The sequence below is a fragment of the Henckelia pumila genome, chromosome 2 (assembly GCF_033568475.1).
Source record: "Henckelia pumila isolate YLH828 chromosome 2, ASM3356847v2, whole genome shotgun sequence".
In the NCBI taxonomy this organism is placed as follows: Eukaryota; Viridiplantae; Streptophyta; class Magnoliopsida; order Lamiales; family Gesneriaceae; genus Henckelia; species Henckelia pumila.
The window spans coordinates 14,725,435-14,739,744 of record NC_133121.1 but is presented as its reverse complement, the minus strand read 5'-3'; positions in this window follow the sequence as shown (position 1 = coordinate 14,739,744).

The following is a 14,310-nucleotide window of genomic DNA, read 5'->3' as shown; positions in this document are numbered from 1 at the left end:
TTCAATATAATTAGCGTGAAGAATTAATAAATAGAAAATAGAATAAATTTTATTTATAACTTAGTGTTAATTTGTAGATTAATTTATCTATTAATATATATTTGACTTGGCACATTAGAACTTGTGTACGTTTTTTTTAAAAAAAATTATATAGTTTTTACGCTTAAGTATCAATTGATTACGTACTTAAGCATGAATATACTTGATGCTTAGCCTTGAGGCTTTACACCGTTTCGTGTTTTTCATAACTTTGATTGGAATTACTAAAAGTTCAATTAGGTTTCTTAAATTTTTAAAACGTTAATTTCAGTCCCCACAAAATTAACACAATATCCTCCATAATTTATAATATAACTAGCACTTGAGCACACAATGTTCGTAAAATAAAAAATGATACACGCGACATATGCATATGTTACTTTAATGAATAGTATTATAAAAAAATTTAAATGAAGGTGGCGAAAAAATTGCAAACAACTCGAGAGCAAAATTAATATTTTTATAATTTTAATGTAATTTTTTTTCTTTATCATTTGAGGAAAAAACAACGGTACGTCGTTCAAACCATTTACGTATGCAACACTAGTACTAAACTCGGAGTAAAGATTAATTAATATGAATGATTAATAATCACTTGGTCAACTAATTATAATTAACAGAATTTTGATACGTAATCGCATAACCTTTCAAGAGCTCTTAGAGTTCTTAATTTAATTAAGGAAATTGTATATATTTACATTATTATCAACGTACATCATTTTCGAGATAAAGGGTTACAATTATATATAGTTTGACTTCATTTCACATATGAAAAAAAATACATGCGAGGAATGAGTGGAAAAAATGTCAACTTAAATTGTAATTATTTAAACTTAGAAACAGTGTAATATGACGGCCATGATAATTTATTATGAAAAAAATGATGATTTCATTAAAAAATATAGTTTTTTGGATTCGCTTGTCTTGATCTGATTCTGAGTACGTATGTATCTTTATCTGGTAATAAACATGATTCCCATTTTTATACGTACAATGTAGGGGGTTAAAATATGTAGGTTTTTTTTTTTATGTTTGGTAGATAATGGGAAGAAAACATGCATGAAAGGGGCAATTAACACATTTTATGAAATTTCGGAGTTAATATTAAGCAATCTATATGATTGTATATTTGTCGTTTTATCTGAAATTATAAATGATGATAACAATATAATTCAATATTTTACACCGTACGCAATTAATTCAAATGTCACATTTCAATTTATTTTCTATTCGAACAAGATCTTTCTATGAGGAAAAATTGAAAATACACTAACTGAAATCGGGACTAAATTCATCTTTATGTGTGGGATGTAGTACTGATTTTATCTCTTTTAATTTTACTCGTTAAGTGATACAGATCGTAACTATATAACTTTGGTCTCTTGACTAGAAACATACCAATTTTATTTTCTCAAAAACCTAATTTCTCACACTGCTCTTACTTTTCCCGAACTAAATATAAAAATGAGACTCAAATATGATATTGGAGCTAGAACAAAAAAAATTTCATTAAGAACAATCGAAACGTGATGCTTAGACTGATGTACTATTCAAAATATTTTTGTTGCAATGTCACCGACTAGTGTTTGATGCTAATAAAATTATATGTGAAAATTTTTACTCCAAATTATATCAATATAAATATTTACCATATACGAAATTATATGTTGTTAAAAGTTTATTCACCTTTATATCTCAGTGAGTTTATATAGAATTCATGTCTCCAGTTTCCAACTATTGTACTTGAGAGAAAGCCATAATATCTTTGATTTATTGTCATGCATGCCAAAAAACTTGTAGTAGAAACAATAAGTCATAATCTCTTGATTACTCACTTTACTTATTTTCTGATACAAGCTAAGAGGATATAATTATGGTTAATATGAGTAATTATAAAAATTAACAATCAATTAATGATATAAGAAATTTTTGTGGTATAATTACTTATTATTTTATGTTTGATATGCCAGTTGAGTGTTGGCTGAACAATTCATACTTATCTGATCAATCACACTAAACAGTATCTTAGAAGTAATTTTTTCAAGTCAAAAAATATTTTTAATAATATATAGATATATAATTTGTTATTGGTTTCAATAATATATATATATACATAGCCGAAGTCATATTTCCTCTCAATATACCTCTTCTAGTTAGTAAGCTTCTTTAACATATGAAGTATTGTCTAAGGGCATCTCCAACCATCCTCTATTTTGAAGAATTTCTCCAAAATAGAGGATGGTTTGAGTTCCAACGTGTCTCCATTTTCATCCTCCATTTTGGAGGATGTTAAAGTGGTCCTTCAAATATATATATGAAGGATCACTGTAGCAATAGAGGATGATTTTGGAGGATGACTTATTTACGAAAATGTCATTCTCCAAAATTATTAATTAGACTTTTTAAAATATAAACTTATTTTTTTATCCTTGTTTCAAATTATTTTTTATTATTTTCAGTCTTTATATTAAGTTTTGTCTTGTTTGCAATGTAATTGTTTTGATGTGTTTGCAATTTAATGACCAAATAAATGTATTGTTTTTTTAAAAAAAACGAGTCGAATAAATTTTAATTTTTTTATATGTTTAATAATATAATACATAATTATTAATATATTACACGATTTTTATTTGAATTTTATCGAATTAATTTAGTTGAAAAATATATTATGCAATTATTTAATTATATATATGTGAGTTGTAAAAGAAAAAAAAATGGAGTATTTGGTAATATTTAGAGGATATGAGTTGGAGAAGTTTTTTGAAAATAGAGATCGCGAATCTCTATTTTAGAGAATAGATGATGAAAAATAGAGTATATGAGTTGAAGATGACCCAATAATGAAGTTGAGAAAACGGATACATCTGAATAACATGTTTATGATTAGTTTTTACATTTATTTAATATGTCAAAGTTATTAAATGGAATATATAAGTAATTTGTTGGATTAATTTCCACCAATTCTAAGAATAAATTTAATTTAAATTTTTTTAGAAAAAGAATAAAATTTAAATATACGTACGTAAATGCGGTAGATGAGATCCTAGCATATGAGTAATACCCAAAACATGCATCCAACGATTCGTATTTTTACACATACGCGTAATTAATTATATATTGTTGACGTGACAAATCATGAAATATTAGATCTATCATTATGGTATTACTCATATGTTAGATTGAAATCTACCCGTAAATGTCTAACGACAGTTATTGTTTGGCATACCAAAAGTCAATGCTCGAAAAGTTATGATATTTCAAAATAATTTTGCTTTAAAATTAGTCAAAGGGGGGATTTAATTATATGATACCGATCACATTATGGACATCTGGCCGTTAGGGATAAGTTTCAGCATTATTTTTACGAAAGAAGTATATTTCCAATGTTTCTGTACCTTCATTATTTAGGATGGATTTTATAATATATATATATATATATATAGTTAATTATTCTTAGCTTTTCTTTAACTCACAAAAATATAGTTTATAATGATCGTTTACATGATCGATAGAGCTGTAGACGTGTGCATAGACACTAATTTTATGTATCAAGGAAAACAATCAATATCTATGTAGTACCCGTACCCGAAATCAGTGATTAGGTGTTAATCAATTCATTTATCCTATTAATTAAGAATAAACGTGATTAAGAGAACTTTTAATGGATTATTGGAGTCCGGAATTGGATTCAGGACACTTGAAAATAGTTTGAGAGTCAACAAGTTCGGAGGCTCCGAAGCCAGAGTTCGGACGGTCCGATCATCGAGTTCGGACGATCCGAAGAGTAGTTCGGACGCTCCGATCATGCTGCCGATAGCCGTCATGGATGATGTCATCATGCTGACGTAAGCAATGACGTATTCTTGGGTTCGGACGGTCCGAAGTCCAGTTCGGACGATCCGAACGTGTTCGGAGGCTCCGAAGCCAGTTCGGAGGGCCCGAACTCCGTCTATAAATAGGGGGTGCCGAGCTCACATTTGAATGCACCAATTCCTCTCTTCTCTCTCGATTCCTTAGCCTTCTAGCTCAGATCTAGGGCGTTCTAGGCGTCATATCGGGATTCTGAAAGTGGCATAGCGATCCAGGCATCGTAGCGGAGCTGTGGCCTATTTTTGAGGCGATTGTCATCAGCGGGCTAACGACGGACGCAGGTATAGCTATGAGCTTCTTAAATTATTTAGGAGTATGCAATAGCTTAGTTAAGGCTTTTAGAGCTTATTGAATGATGCATGAGTATTTGCATTGTAGACTTGATGATAGGCTTGGAACCTAGAGTGGGACTACTAGGACTGCCTTAGAAAGGTACGTAAGTACTGACTGAGATTGCCAGCGGATATGCATGCTTATATGTTTGCATTTATGTGTTTGCATGTTATTATTGTTATGCGGCATGTGCATATCATCTTGTGCATATACATCTGTATATCTTTTGAGATGAGCCAGTTAGGGTTACTCAGTCCTGTTGGACGTTTTGATATTCGAGTACCCTTAGGTACTGATATCTAGAGGACTCCGTGGTCCGCGTCCGTTATTCGGGAATGAGTGGTCGCACACAGTGGTTAGCTACCCCGATGTGATGAGCTCATATCTCAGGCGCCAGTCTGAGCAGTTTGTATACAGTTATCCCAGATATGGATACCCTGTCATTTGCATGCATCATATTTGTATTTTTATCCGTGCTTTTGTATTGAGCTTAGAGCTCACGTCCAGTCTTTTCTGTATATCTGGACACCCTATTCGACGGGGCAGGTGTAGGTGTAGGATTGAGCACCAGGAGCCTGGAGTAGCCCGTGACCTTGAAGACAGTAGGATTAGCTGTAGGTTTTTATTTAATTCGATTGGGTTGTATAATCGAGTTTGTTTAGCCGGTTGTATTCCGCCGGTCTATTTGTATTTAAGACTTTCACGGCGATTTATTTAATGCATGCTTAATTATGCTCTTAACTCTGTTTAGGTAGTGGATCCGGGATGGGTCGCTACATTTATGGTATCAGAGCACTGCATGCAAGGGACTTAGAAAATTGATATTAAGACTTCTTGATTATCCTTGTAGGATTGATTGAGGTCTAGCGAAAGAAGATTTGGTTCTTCATTGCCGAGGTTTGCGGCATAAGTCTTTACTATAAGGAATGCAGCAGTGATGAGAACACCAGTAGTAGCATATCGATAGATAGACTGACTGCTGTGGACGGTTCATCATTCGATGCATTGGGATGTTGATCGAAGATTATATGGATTCCAGCCAAGGAAGACTGGAAGAGAAGATCGAGTATATCGCGTCAGATACCTCTTAGAGCTTTTTGGAACGAATGGTGTTTAATAATCCATGTGGTTCCAGTCCTCGAAGATTCTCTACTCGTAGTTGGAGAGATTGTCAGATAGACCTTTACCAGGGAATGCTTCGAGTGCCTAAGGCATGGCAGGTTCCTAGCGTAAGGTCTGTAAACTCATGCAGAACATGGTTTTGCCGGTATGCTTGCATAGATGCTTTTGTTAGGCATGCGGGAAACTTCATGTTCAAAAGCATGATTCGGATACAAGAAGAACGCTGATGGTTTTCTTCAATGAGAGATTATATCCGATGCTAAGGATTGTACATGACTATTTGAGCCGTGGGGATAGCGTGATTTATGTCAGTGTACACTTGGTGGTGGTTTAGGTGGGACACCGCGGCAAGTAACCTCAGTCTCGATTTGTTGCAGTCTTAGCAAAAGATATAGTATCAGGAGTATGTTCAACGATAGTTGAAATTTTTCGTACTTATATTGCGGCTTGGGTTGAACAAGTCCTTATGATCATCTTGGATGAAGATAGACAGTGGATAGTATGTATAGACTGGTGCAGGTTTAGCACTAGTGACTACATGTAACTGTTGTCTGACTCGGTCAAGGATGAGGGATTAAATCAGCCGTGATTCTTTTGATTCCAAGTATTTGGGACTGCGGACGTGTGGCAATGAGATCATTGATAGTGATCGGCCATGGGAGTTTCATTGATCTGTGATTGTCTGATTAGAATTGGTATCGTCAGGCATAGCGAGAGCTACAGTAGATCAACTTGATTGATCAAAATATTCCAATCGGTACTGATTGGGATATAGCGAATCAAAAAGTGCTGAGAATAGTACATAAATATGGTATGCTATGATATAATGATTCAAGTGCATTTGAGAAATTCTTTAGTCGCTAAGGGATCTCCAGGGATGCGGGAATCGAGACTTTTGGATTCTGCGGATCACAAAAGTGATCATTAATTGACTCTTGTTATCATAGTTTATTGGTAATGTTACTTTGATTACAATTGACGGATTTTGATTTGAATATTGCTTGGTTTTAGCAATGATTTATCCAGTTTGCGGAAATAGGATTCAGTGATTGTCCAAGGATTTTTAGTAGACAAATTTTGAAGACTGTTAATCGGAATGATTAGTTGGGTGCTTCCAGTGGATTTCTTGAGATTTGTTCTTTGGAGGCGCATCGCGCTAAGATAAGTAATTATCCGGGGGAGCAATATGATGTATAAGGATCTACGTACTCGATTCGGATGAAATGGAATGAAACGTCATGTTTATCAGTTTGTTTCAAGATGTTTGGTGTGTCAGCAGGTCAAGCAGTACACCGACGACCTGGAGGTTGCTTCACATTCTGCCTATTCCTGAGTGGAAATGGGAGTTATCATGATGGACTTTGTGACCCATTTGCCGGTATCCTCGAGGAATTGTGATGCTATCTGGGTTGTGGTGGACCGACTCACCAAGTCAGCTCATTTCATTTCCTATAGTCGAGAGTACAAGGTGGATCGTATGGCTCGGTTATACATTTAGGAGATCGTTCGACTTCATGGAGTACCTGTGAGCTTTATCATCTATCGAGACCCCAGGTTTACTTCTAGATTCTGGGGGAGGGTTCAGCGTGTGATGGGTACTACTCTCAGTTTGAGTACTGCCTATCATCCGAAGATAGATGGTCAGTCAGAGCGCAAAATCCTTACTATGGATGATATGCTGCGAGCGTGCGTTATAGATTTTGGTTCAACCTGGCAGGATCAGTTGCCATTTATTGAGTTCGCGTACAACGACAACTATCATAGTAAACTTGAGATGACACCATTTGAGGCGTTGTACGGACGACGTTGTCATACTCCACACTTCTAGTGAAGAAGTGGGGGAGAGATGGGCTGAAGGACTGGAGTTAATCCAGCAGACAGCAGATGTTGTTGATCTGATCAAGAAATGGATTAAGATTGCACAGGATCGACATGCCAGCTATGTTAACACGAAGCGTAGGCCTTTGCAGTTTGATGTTGGGGAGAAAACGTTTTTGAGAGTTTCACACTTTTCGTAGGGTTTTCAGATTTTGCCTTAGGGACAAGTTGTCTCCCAGATTTATCGGTCCGTTTGAAATCCGGAGAGCAGGGGCGATTTGGCTTATCAACTAGCTTTGCCACTGTGTCTGCCCAGCATTCATGACGTACTCCACGTATCTTTGTTGCGACGGTACGTGATGGATCAATCTCATATTCTGCAGCCGTCTGAGGTTTAAGAGAATACTGATTTGACTTGCGTGGAGAGACCTCTTCGTATCCTGGATCATAAGGATAAGGTCTTGCGTAATAAAGTTATTCCTCTGATTTTAGTTCAGTGACAACATCAAAGTAATGAAGAAGCTACTTGGGAGCTTGAGAGCAGGATGCGTTCAGAACATCCTGAGTTATTTTGATTTTAGCTTCTGATTGTATTCAGTTGTAACTCCGTAAACGTTTGATTAAAGAATGTTTCTGTATTTTGTATTACATTCGGTACTTAAGATCTGTTTTCGAGGACGAAATATCTTAAGTGGGGGAGAATGTAGTACCCCGTACCCGAAATCAATGATTAGGTGTTAATCAATTCATTTATCCTATTAATTAAGAGTAAACGTGATTAAGGGAACTCTTAATGGATTATTGGAGTCCGGAATTGGATTCAGGACACTTGAAAATGGTTTGAGGGTCAACAAGTTCGGAGGCTCCGAAGCCAGAGTTCGGACGGTCCGATCGTCGAGTTCGGACGATCCGAAGAGTAGTTCGGACGCTCCGATCATGCTGCCGACAGCCGTCATGGATGACGTCATCATGCTGACGTAAGCAATGACGTATTCTTGGGTTCGGACGGTCCGAATTCCAGTTCGGACGATCCGAACGTGTTCGGAGGCTCAGAAGCCAGTTCGGAGGGCCCGAACTTCGTCTATAAATTGGGGTGCCGAGCTCACATTTGAATGCACCAATTCCTCTCTTATCTCTCGATTTCTTAGCCTTCTAGCTCAGATCTAGGGCGTTCTAGGCGTCATATCGGGATTCCGGAAGTGGCATAGCGATCCAGGAATTGTAGCGGAGCTGTGGCCTAGTTTTGAGGCGATTATCATCAGCGGGCTAACGACTGACGCAGGTATAGCTATGAGCTCCTTAAATTATTTAGGAGTATGCAATAGTTTAGTTAAGGCTTTTAGAGCTTATTGAATGATGCATGGGTATTTGCATTGTAGACTTGATGATAGGCTTGGAACCTAGAGTGGGACTACTAAGACTGCCTTAGAAAGGTACGTAAGTACTGACTGAGATTGCCAGCGGATATGCATGCTTATATGTTTGCATTTATGTGTTTGCATGTTATTATTGTTATGCGGCATGTGAATATCATCTTGTGCATGTACATCTGTATATCTTTTGAGATGAGCCAGTTAGGGTTACTCAGCCCTGTTGGACGTTTTGATATTCGAGTACCCTTAGGTACTGATATCTAGAGGATTCCGTGGTCCGCGTCCGTTATTCGGGAATGAGTGGTCGCACACAGTGGTTAGCTACCCCGATGTGACGAGCTCATATCTCAGGCGCCAGTCTGAGCAGTTTGTATTCAGTTATCCCAGATATGGATATCCTGTCATTTGCATGCATCATATTTGTATGTTTATCCGTGCTTTCGTATTGAGCTTAGAGCTCACGTCCAGTCTTTTCTGTATATCTGGACACCCTATTCGACGGGGCATGTGTAGGTGCAGGATTGAGCACCAGGAGCCTGGAGTAGCCCGTGACCTTGAAGACAGCAGGATTAGCTGTAGGTTTTTATTTAATTCGATTGGGTTGTATAATCGAGTTTGTTTAGCTGGTTGTATTCCACCGGTCTATTTGTATTTAAGACTTTCGCAACGATTTATTTAATGCATGCTTAATTATGCTCTTAACTCTATTTAGGTAGTGGATCCGGGATGGGTCGCTACAATCTAAATTTTCTTCTCTCTTTTATTATGTCACCGATCTAATTTTTGAAAATATCTGGCTAATTTCTACAATAATATATATTACACATTAAGTAATAACTCAGTAAAGCTTTAATTTGTTGTGTATTTGATGTCCAATCAATAGAATTTTTTTAATCTTTTTTCAAAATAATCTAAATTGTAGCAGTTCGGGTTTATATTTGACTTTTCTCCATGTTATTTTTAATTTACTTACAAATTATTTTTTTACAGAAAAAAGTTTTCTCATCTTATTTTTCATTGTTGGTATTGGACTAACCTAAATATATGTACAATAAAGACGATAAAAATTGATCGACCAAACCTATTTACTTTAATTTGTTTGTTTATACATTATGTTTGCTATGCACCTAATTACACACACAAAGTGTAATATGTTTCTTGTGAGTTGTGAGCTAGATAAGTCAACCCTATTCATTTTTTTTAGTGAAAAATATTTTTGACATAAAAATATATATTTTTTTTTCATAATTCAGGCTGTGAGAAAGTTTCACATTAGTTTTTGTGATATATATATATATATATATAACATATAAGAATGCACCAACTCCTTAAATTAACTACCTTGGTGGTTTAATGGATAAACAAAAATAGCATTTATTTAATTCATTAAAAATTGTTACAACAAACCTATTTTAGTAAATTTAAAAATAACTATGCCCCCATGGGGTGTTCAAGTTGGTGAAGTAGGTGAAATCTTGGCCATAAGTCAGGAGTTCGATTCCTCCTGTCAACACCTTCTTGGACTAGCTTGTCGCTTGTCTAGTGTGTTTTGCCTGAATGACGTAGTTTGCAGACTATTGCCTTAGTCCGGGGGTTTACCCAGAGCGCGCCGAAAGGTAGCGGATGCGGGTTCCCACGTCAAAAAAAAAATAACTAAATGATTTGTTAATTATATATAATCAATATCTTAAAGATTTTCTTTAAAAAAAAACTTAAAGATACAAAAAAAACAAATGTAATTACGTGAAAAATTAATTTGTGCACAGAAATTATGATATAATATAATGAAACCAACAATGCAATCTTGAATATTCCCTCCCAGAGAATATTGAATCATCTCTTAATTATCTTCATCCAGCTAATTATCTCATCATCAATACTTATCATGTCGAGGAGCTCTTATATAAAGTAAGATATTAAAATCGATCTACGACTTTTCATCGAATGTTATTCTTGCAGGAAATAAAATTAAGAATTGAAGTATACACAATACACTCCCCCAATTCCCACATCAGGAAATAAATTAAGAATTGAAGTAACTTTAATAAAATCCAATATATCTTTCAAAAAAATAAATAAAATCCAATATATCTTTCAAAAAAATAAATAAAATCCAATATATATATTCTTACACAAAACATAAATGATGAGAACAAACAGCAAGGCTCTCAAAGGTTATGAAAGGTTAATAGAAGCATTTGATTTATGCTCATTTGTCACTATCATTGTACCACAAAGTCGTACACACAGCCGACTTTTTAAACATTTGACCTTACAATTTGGAGTATTTTTTAGTTGCAATCATATCTCCCATAGGAGAGGAGAAGGGCCAATGCCGACTCCAAGCCAACTCATTTACCCTAATCCATTGACTTAATTACAACTTGTCACACCAATATCATGTATACTAATTATTAAGAGTGACGTAATCATGATTTTATGTAAATTTATATAATATTTACTAAATATATATATATATATATATATCCATTGAATTATATTATGGGCAAATTATTTAAAATCCCAAAACCCAAACATTTCTTTCTCTTAACTCCCTACACTCTAATTTCTTTGTTTCAACTCCCTAGTGGTCCCCAAATTTGTCTTAATAAAGTGTTTAGCATTTAATCCTTTGTACATGACATTGTTTTACCTATCGAACCAGTTCAGGCTAAGCCGAAATATCGGTTACACAACGTTTCCAGCCGATATACTCTGGATTAGGGTCCAACATGCTTCCGTAAGATGAATCAAATTCAAAACCTCTTTGACCATAGTGTCGTCGGGTCATACCTGCCAAGTTTTACAAAGTGCTCCTCACACTCCAACCACGTAGTCGCAACAGATGGTTTATGCACAAGCTCCTTCAACGGCACCCAACACAGCCTTAATTCGTTTTCTACCTTAAGGCATATGGTATATAAATTTAATTATAAAATATGAGCATGAAAGAACAAGAGACTTTAGAAAAATTATTCAGACATAATATTATTACATAAATCAACTCCTTTGAAGAGGAGAAGACAACTTGTTTAGCTACTCATAGTAGCCTTGTTCTTGAAATACATAAACGAAAACTTATATCAATAGAAAGAGAAATATTACAACAATTTATTTGTAAGAAAACTGAAGGGAATGATCGATGTCTTCAGCTTTCTTGAACGCCCGTATTTATAGCTGAGGTTCCACTCGTTTCACCGAGAAACTTCTGGGAATCTTACATCTATTTTGTTTTGTCCTTCTATGCCATTATTAATGGCATCTTTAGCTAGTGGATGAGTCACCCGTTATCCACCTTGTCCTGTTATGCCATTATTGATGGCATCTTTTGGTGGAGGAGTCACATGATGTCCTTTTTCTTTTGGCTCTATCCTCCTCACATGCCTTCTTTATTGTTGTCGAGGCATCTTCTGCTTTTGCAGTGGGCCCCTGAAAAAATGCATCTTTGGTGGTCCCTGTCCACCTTTGCTTGTCTCGAAAAATTCTTTTCGATCCGTTCGGGGTCTGAAGGTTTTTTCGAATTCTGGCTCCTTCTGGTTTGGATACTCTGGGCAGATGTTTTCTGACCATCTTCCGATATGAGCCATGTTACAAAATTTTCGGTGAGTCTCTTTACTCCCCGGAAGCTTGTTGTTCCACAAAAAGTTTCTCTTCTTTTCGAAGAGTTCTTCCGCAAAAGCTGTAGTTTTTCCTGTCATTGTGTTTAACAGGAATGATCCGTTCACTGAATTTTGATAAAATTTGAACGAAAACTTGACCTTGTCCATCTCGGTGAGACAAACCCAAATACCACATGCCCTTCTGGTTGAAATTTCATCTTCTCCAAAAGTAGACACTAATGGTATTTCTTCAGATAGGGGATCCTTAATGAATTTTTGATTATTCATGTCAGGTCTCCTCAGCTTGATGAAATGAAAGGACTCGTGTGATCCTTTCCCGGTTGGTTCTGGAGCTGCACTAAAGAAATATAATTCAAGCACATCTCCTCTGGACAAATGATCGTTATTTGCCCATGTTTCTTGGACTGCTTCATGAATCCATTTTGGTAACTGTGATATCTCTGGGAAGCTTGGTGATGTTGTATAAACTGAGGCCAAAGCCCCAAATTCATACCAGAGCTTTACATCCTTAGGATTGACATTGTTTTTTAGCCAGACCCTTGGATATATCCCTGCTACATCAACTCTGCAAGTGTTAGGGTTAATTTTACTTCTTATACTTAATTTCTCCCACCTTTGTTGATAAACCTGAAATGGAGAAATAATAGCTGGGTTAGTATCGATCTTAGATTTGCTCTTGTCTGTGTTGGGCCTAAGATTGATCTCTTCCTCTTTTACCCCAGAGGCGGAGGGTTGACTTGATGAGTTATCCTCATCAATTGTTGCTTCATCCAAATCATCAAAGGCTGATGATAGATTCGCACTTGTTTCTTGAGTTTTAGATTCCTCAACATCTTGTTTTACAACTGGTGGTTGTATTTCTTGTTTTTGTAAAACCAGTGGTTTTAGCATATCTTGTTTATGAGAAACCAATGATTTCTCTATAGCCTTCACAATTGGCCCTTGAATAGCAGCCCAAAGTTGTGTTTGAGCCTGCATACATCTTGTAATTCGATTGGATACTTTGATCCGATCAGCTTGTTGTAACCTGCCGGCCATTTCAGCATTAATGGCTAACTGGTTGAACTCGCTTTAAAGCAACCCAAGGTGTTCCCTGAGATGCCTCTGCATTTTCATGATGAAATCCACTTCACTGCCTTCCATATCTTGGTAATAAATCTGCAAAAATATTTTCATGAGATTTAATAATAACAATATCAAAAATATAATTTTGACATAATGCTTGCCATCTTAATAACCTAGCTTTCTCGGGTTTAGATTCAATCTTATTTCTTAGGAAAGCTTTTACCTGGGTGTTATCAACCTTGAGCGTGAATTTTTTAGCAAGTAAAAATAATGGTCATTTTTCAAAAGCCCTTTTAACTGCATAAAATTCCTTCTCTTTGATATTCCATCTGATGGCCTCTGATTCTGAAAAAAGATCGCTACAGTATCTGCATGGTATTTCTCCATCTGGGATGATCTTGGTAAGGACTGCTGCCCACCATTCGTCACTGGCATCCATGAATAACATCAAATCATCTTCATCTACGGGTATAGCCATTTTTGGGAGATTCTTACATATCTCTTTTAATTGGTTTACCCCTTTAGTATGGTCATCGGTCCATATAAACCTAGCATCCTTTTTTAACAAAGGACTGAACACCTTTCTGTACATTGCTAAGTTGTTAATGAACATCCCTGCAAAATTAACTACTCCAAGAAAACTCTGGAGTTGTTTTACATCTTTGAATTTATCTGAAAAATTCTTTACCTTTTCCACAATATGGGGTTGCAGAATTATTCCAGTTTCATCAATCTCAATACCAAGGAATTCAATTTTCCTTGTTGCTATGACTGCTTTCTTTTCAGATAAAACCAGTCCTTCTTGTTTACAAATTTTAGAGAAAATCTCTAAATGTTTAACGTGTTCGTCTATGTTTTTTGATGCTATAAGAATATCATCAATATAAACAAACATAAAGTTAAAATAATCTTTAAAAATGTTATCCATCTTTCTTTGAAATATCTGGGGTGCATTAGCCAGTCCCATAGGCATAACTTCTCAAATATAGTGTCCTTGTGGAGTAGAGAAGGCTGTGAATTTCTTACTGTCTTCTTTCATTCTTATCTGATAGAATCCAGACTTACAATCA